Source organism: Vulpes lagopus, chromosome 6 (assembly GCF_018345385.1).
Source record: "Vulpes lagopus strain Blue_001 chromosome 6, ASM1834538v1, whole genome shotgun sequence".
In the NCBI taxonomy this organism is placed as follows: domain Eukaryota; kingdom Metazoa; phylum Chordata; class Mammalia; order Carnivora; family Canidae; genus Vulpes; species Vulpes lagopus.
Window position 1 is genome coordinate 40,110,714 of NC_054829.1, and position 7,353 is coordinate 40,118,066.

The following is a 7,353-nucleotide window of genomic DNA, read 5'->3' on the forward strand; positions in this document are numbered from 1 at the left end:
TTTGCCTTTCTTTAACATAATTTCAGAGGTCACAGATTCATAGAGTCTTACATCTGAATGAATCTGTAGGATAAAGGGAATAATTGTAATAATTTCCATTTCAATGGATATGATGAATTAAGAAAAACCTAATTAAATTTTGAAGGGTTTATTTAAAAAAAATCCAGGTTGTCTAGGCAAAACCCCATTTGGGAGCTAGGAGGGATCTGAGAGATCAAATGACCTGCCCAAGGTCACAGGGGGTTAGTAGCAGAATGGGTGAGAACCCATGTTTCCTGACTTCTGCTCACATTCCTCCCTCTGACTTCTCTACATGGACACACTGCAGACTGGCATCTGTGCATAGTCCAGAAGCCCAGGGCCTCTTGACCCTGTAACTTTTCATTCCCAGGAGTCCAGAACCTCCTGCAACTGGATGCAGCATCTTATGTGGAGACTCAGTTTCTAGAAAGAAGAGCCATCGCTTTCATCAGCAGGAGTGGGTGGAGGTCTGTGGAGCAGGTATTTGAATCCACTACTACTTATCTTTCCATCCATGGACAATCCTTGTACTTTTTTCTATTATGCTTTCCTTTTTACAAAATTAGAAAGTAAAAAAGTTATCTTTATTGTATGAACTTAAGGTAGTATCATATGAAGTAATATGAATAATGGCTAACAATGAGTACTTATGGAATGCTAGCTTTTATCTCTAACATCTCAACTCTTTCAGCTACCACTTGTTATAGTTCCATCTCATAGACTGAAGCTTAGTGAGATTAGTCACTTGTGGCAGTCAGGATTCAAACCAGGTAGTTTTAGCCCTAGAGCCCTTTGTCTATTATATTGCTTCCCTAAAGTTACCAACAAGAAAAAAGTGCACCAGATTTTTAAAAATGATGCCTTCAAAAATTTTGTTTACTTTATTGTGAAAACAAAGAATTTCTCATTTGATTCCAAAGTTTCTTTGAACTCTAGACTTTTTCACAATCATTAATTCAACGATTTGTTGAGAATATACTATGAGGCAGACATTGAAAAGATATGATCTCTCTTTGTGAGTTTGGAGGAAACAGATCTACAACAGATGTTCCAAGCTTTAAAAAATATTTTTCTATATATATTTAAATTTCCTACATGCTTTTCAAATCTAGGGGTAAAAACAAAGTGGTTATTTTTTAAAAAGAATTAATTCTATTGCTTTCTTGTTACCTCTTTCAGATGAGAATAACATTCATGAGAATTTAAGTTCTGTGCAAAAATTTTGTTTAATGGACACCCACTGAAAGTGCCAAGTTTCTACTTTTGATTGAATTCTTGGAGACCTTGATAAATATTCATTGATCCTGGAGTCTGTTTCTAATTTTTAAAAACTGAGTAATATATTCTAGAAATACTAGTTGTTTTTTTTTAAGATTTTATTTGTTTATTCATGAGAGACACACAGAGGAGGAGGCAGAGACACAGGCAGAGGGAGAAGCAGGCTCCCTGTGGAGCCTGATGTGGGACACTATCCCAGGACCCCGGGATCACAACCTGAGCCAAAGGCAGATGCTCAACCATTGAGCCACCCAGGTATCCCTAGAAATACTAGTTTGAATACATCTCACTGTTGTTACAAAACAGCTCATCATGTCAAACAGATTGGATTTAAAATGATTAAAAGAAAATGGTGCCCCTTCCACACGGTCACGCTGAGCTGGTCCCCATGCCTGGAATGGGGCCGCAGCCTCAGCCGTTCCCGGTGCCCGCCGCCCGCCAGTGCCTGTGGACCGTGGACCCCTGCAAAGTGAGCAAGCTTCGGGTCTTCGTGAAAATGTGTAAGCAGGATCCCAGCGTTCTGCACACCGAGGAAATGCACTTCCTGCGGGAGTGGGTGGAGAGTGTGGGGGGTAAAATACCACCTGCTACTCATAAAACTAAATCAGAAGACAATATCAAGGAAGAAAATACAGATAGTAAGAAGGTGAAGGAAAACATAGAAGAATCATCAAGTGAGGAAAGTGTTCTAGAAATTGACAATGAAGGTGTAATTGAACCAGATACTGATGCCCCTCAAGAAATGGGAGATGAAAATGTAGAGATAACTGAGGAAATGATGGATCAGGCAAGTGATAAAACAGTGGCTGCCATTGATGCCCTAAATGATGGTGAACTAAAGAAAGCCATTGACTTGTTCACAGATGCCATCAAACTGAATCCTCGCTTAGCCATTTTGTATGCCAAGAGAGCCAGTGTCCTCATCAAATTACAGAAGCCAAATGCTGCCATTCGAGACTGTGACAGAGCTATTGAAATAAATCGTGATTCAGCTCAGCCTTACAAGTGGCGGGGGAAAGCATACAGACTTCAGGGTCATTGGGAAGAAGCAGCACATGATCTTGCCCTTGCTTGTAAACTGGATTATGATGAAGATGCTAGTGCATTGCTGAAAGAAGTTGGACCCACGGCCCAGAAAATTGCTGAACATTGGAGGAAGTATGATCGAAAACGTGAAGAGCGAGAGATCAAAGAAAGAATAGAAAGGGTTAAGAAGGCTCAGGAAGAACATGAAAGAGCCCAGAGGGAGGAAGAAGTCAGAGGACAATCAGGAGCTCAGTATGGCTCTTTCCCAGGTGGCTTTCCAGGGGGGAATGCCTGGAATGGCAGGGGTTATGCCTGGAATGGCAGGAATGCCTGGGCTCAATGAAATTCTTAGTGACCCAGAGGTTCTTGCAGCCATGCAGCATCCAGAAGTTATGGTGGCCTTCCAGAATGTAGCCCAGAACCCAGCAAATATGTCAAAATATCAGAGCAACCCAAAGGTTATGAATCTCATCAGTAAATTGTCAGCCAAATTTGGAGGTTAAGCATAATGCCCTTCTGACAAATAAAGCCCTTGCTGAAGGAAAAGCAACTTCGATCACCTAATAGATGTCACAATAATACAAACCGGTGTACCTCTGACCTTCTCAAGAAGAAAGCTGAGGTGCTGTGAAGAGAATCCCTACCCCTCTGCCCCATATGCAATTGAAACATTCTACAGTGGTTTGCCATTAGGGTATTCATTCAGATAATGTTTTCCTACTAGGAATTGCAAACTTTAAACACTTTTTAAACCTTAAAAATATTTAAAAACATTAAAAGAGTGTGTTATTTCCTAAAAAAAATAAAGAAAATGGTATTTTTTTTCCAAATCTTTATTTAAATTCCAATTAGTTAACATGCAGTGCAATATTGGTTTCAGGAGTAGAAACCAGTGGTTTGTCACTTACATACAATACCTAGTGCTCATCATAGCAAGTGCCCTCCTTAACACCCATCATCCACCTAGCCCACCCCAACCCTATCCCCTCTATCAACCCTCAGTTTGTTCTCTGTCGTTAAGAGTCTCTTAATGATTAAATTCCCTCAAACTCGAAGAATCCATATTAATGGAGAACTATCGAGTGCAAAGTTGGTAGGATAACTCAAGGATATGAGGGGGATAGTGGCCAGGAGCACCTGCAGAGCTGGTTACAACTTAGCTCATTCATGCTCTTTCTTACTAGAGGAGAGTGGACTTGCATATGATGACCTCTTTTTTGAATATGCAATGTAAATCAGATGGAACAGGTCCACACTCCACTTTAGTGAAAAGATTACATAAGTAGAGAGCCCCCTGAATCAGGGAAACTCCACCTGTTCCTACAGGTCTTTGAGAGTATCACCTCATACCTGCCAGAACAGCTAAAATCAACAATAGGAGAAATAGCAGGTGTTGGTGAGGATGTGGAGAAAGTGGAGCCGTCTTGCACTATGGGTGGCAATGCAAACTAGTGCAGCTACTGTGGAGAACAGTATGGAGGTTCCTCAAAAAGTTAAAAATAGAACTACTCCATGATCTAGCAATCACACTATAAGGTATTTACCCAAAGAATACAAAAATACTAATTCAAAGGGATACATGCACCCTGATGTTTATAGCAGCATTATCTACAGTAGCCAAATTATGAAAGCCCAAGTGTCCATGGATTGATGAATGGATAAAGAAGATGTAGCATGTATATATTTACTTAGCCATAAAAAAGAATGAAGTCTTGCCATTTGCAACAACATGGAGCTAGAGAGTATTACAGCAAGTGAAATAAGTCAGTCAGAGAAAGACAGATACTGTATATTTTCACTCATATGTGGAATTTAAGAAACAAACAAAAAATGAGCAAAGGGTAAAGAGAGGCTAACTAAGAAAAACTCTTAACATAGAGAACTAATGGTTGGCAGAAAGGAGGGGGATGGGCTAAATAGGTGATGTGGATTAAGGAAGGCACCAGTTGTAATGAGCACCAGATGTTGTATATTGTGCATCTGAAACTAATATTACATTGTATGTTAACTAACTGGAATTTAAATGAAAACAAAACAAAACAAAAAGAATATTGAGGTTAGACACTGAGAAAGGCAGCAAGCTCTGAACTCAATAAAATGGCCTTGAGCGATTCCCTCCTGCCGCACTTGCCCGATCACTTTTTGTGGCATACCCACAGAGCTGTGTGGCCAACTATCCTTATATGACACCTGGAGGAAGTAAAACACCCTTGGGCCTGGATTCCCTTGCATACAGTTGGCTTTTCCCCCTGAATATCTGGAAAGCCAACATGCTTGTAACTTCTTAAAGAAACCTGGGCTATTTTAACTGCAAGTCTTATATTGCTTGAAGCCAAACATTATCCCCCTACCCCCATACCAGCATTTCTGCTAACACATTTCTGAGATCTTTATGTAAATGAGTGGAGAAAAGGTGATTCACTTTACACAAATTCAATTTACAGACTACATTTTCAGAAAGCTAACGTCTATTTCTTATTCATATCTGTCCATTCCTTATGCCCTGGAATTGATTGTTTTCCTCTAGAAGGATAGACACCTTCCGGTGTTATAGGGATGTGTGGATCAATCTGATGACCACCCTAAGTTCTTATCTTGAGCTGAGCCAACAAAGCCTTAATATAGTACACAACTTTGCCACTTGGAGAACAGATTATGCTATTTCCTCCTGATTTTCTAAGGGCTCAGGCAGCCTCATGGCTGTCACTCACCAGCTCCTCAGTAGACATGAGAAAGGTTTCAATCTCCTACTGTGAATTTGGTCTCAACTTCATTCAATGCCTAAAATCTCTTTCAAATTAAGACTGAACAATTACCTTTCTTTATGCTTCTTTTACTTTTTTCCCATGGGCAATGAGCAATGCCTGAATACAGTATAAGCTTCATAAGAAGACCCATGTTGCTCTGAAATAATTTTTTAAATTGAGAGTTCACATACCGTAAAACTCATCCCTTTAATTTTTATTTTTTTTAAGATTTACAAAATTTATTTATTCAGGAGAGATACAGAGAGAGAGGCAGAGACATAGGCAAAGGGAGAAGAAGGCTCTCTGTGGGGAGCCTCATATGGGACTTGGTCCTAGGACCCCAGCATTATGACCTGAGCCAAAGGCAGACGCTCAACCACTGAGCCACCCAGGTGCCCTGACATATAATTTAAAACTGTAAGTTTGTGTCACTTAATTCCCTTCACCCATTTTGTCTATCCTCAACTCCCTACCTCTGGCAATCACCAATCTATTCTCTATATCTATGAGCTTGGTTTACATTTTTTTTTTTTTGGTTTGGTTTTTTTAGATTCCATATAAAAGAGATCATATGGCATTCATCGTTCGGTCTGACATTTCACATAGCATAATGTACTCTAAATCCGTCTATGTTGTTGCAAATGATATTTCATTCTTTTTTATGGTTGAATAATATCCAACCATATATATATATATGTATCAGTATATATATATATATATATATATATATATATATATATAGTACATTTTCTTTCTTCATTCATCAGATAGATACTTAGGTTGCTTTCATATGTTGGCTGTTATAAATAATGCTGCAGTGAACATGGGGATCCATATATCTTTTCAAGTTATTGTTTTTATTTTCTTTGGATAAATACCCACAAATGGAATTCCTGGATCAAACGGTAGTCCTATTTTTAATTTTTTAAAGAGCATCCATACTGTTTTCCATAGTGGCTGCACCAGTTTGCATTCCCACCAACAGTTCACAAGGGTTCCATTTTCTCTGTATCCTCACCAACATTTGTTATTTCTTATCTTTTTGATAATAACAATTATGACAGTTATGAGGTAATATCTTACTGTGGTTTTGATCTGCATTTCCCTGTTGATGAGTGATGTTGAGCTGAATGTTCTCTTAACTCAAGAAGTCCCTAGCCTGGCAAGTCTTGGCTTGACAACAAATTTTGAGTTGTTAATTTTCATACTGTTGTAATAATTCAGGTTTAATTTGGCAACCTATTAACCTGAGCATGAACCATCAATCAACACATAAGAGATAAGAGCAGAGGCAGGCAAAGTCATCTCTAATGAGATGGAATTATTCCCAGATCAACAAAATCTGACTGGAACTTGATTCAAGCTGTTAACATATCTGAAGGGAAAAACATTCTTCAGAAGAAGGGATAGAAAAAAAAAAAAAAAAAGAAGAAGGGATAGTTGGCCATGGAAGCAAGGTAAAAGGAAATTCTCAGAGGCCATGTTGGTAGTGTCATTCAAGCCCAGTGTAGAGGTTGCCCGAGTCCAAGGACACAGCCTGTCCTGTCTTGGTGGAGGTGGGTGCAGCAGAGCCTGAAGCCATCCAACATCTGAGTCATAGAGCCAACTCCCCAGGCTTACTTCCATGCTTACCAAGCAGCCTTCTTCCTAATTATAATTTGGATTTCTTTGCAGATTTTACCTATAGGGGAATAAAGCCTGGCCAGATCACTCCAGTATCTTGGCAGATATATTTCTGGTTATAAATAATTGGTTTATGAACTATTTTATATTGTGAACAAAATTTAACTTAAACCTCTCTGTTGGGGTCACTTACCATCCCAAGACCCCTTGAGCTCTAGCCTTGGCAGTCATATGGACTTTCTGAGCTGGCAGGACAGAGGGCCAGACCCTGAAACTTGAGCATTAGCTTATCATTGACAGCGACTCCATGGCTTCTCTTTAAGCTTAAATGGTTCTTAAAAGTGATCAGGTTATATTTTTCAAAAGCAAAAGTATTTACTCACCAATCATATCTCATTTTTATGTACATTCCCTACGTTTGGCAAATAGTTTACTCCCATTTGACAGGTGGAAATGTTGAGCAATGAAGCTTCTCCAGGGCTAATTAAATTTTTGCTAGTTTAAAGCTCTTGAAGTCAATTTTGCATTAAATTTTCTCAAATTACTGAGAAGGATTTTTGGTATTGAGCTCAAGTTAAAGGTAAATAGTTGAAAATGTGAATTCAGGTGTTTTGTGTTAATTTTCTTTATTGGAAGCCTGGTTCATTTTAGATTTGAT

General features: G+C 39.0%; 1 pseudogene; it reads left to right on the forward strand.

Moving 5' to 3' along the window:
* Positions 1 to 1,687: 1,687 nt before the first annotated feature.
* On the forward strand, positions 1,688 to 2,828 carry LOC121492534 (annotated as a pseudogene).
* Positions 2,829 to 7,353: the final 4,525 nt, after the last annotated feature.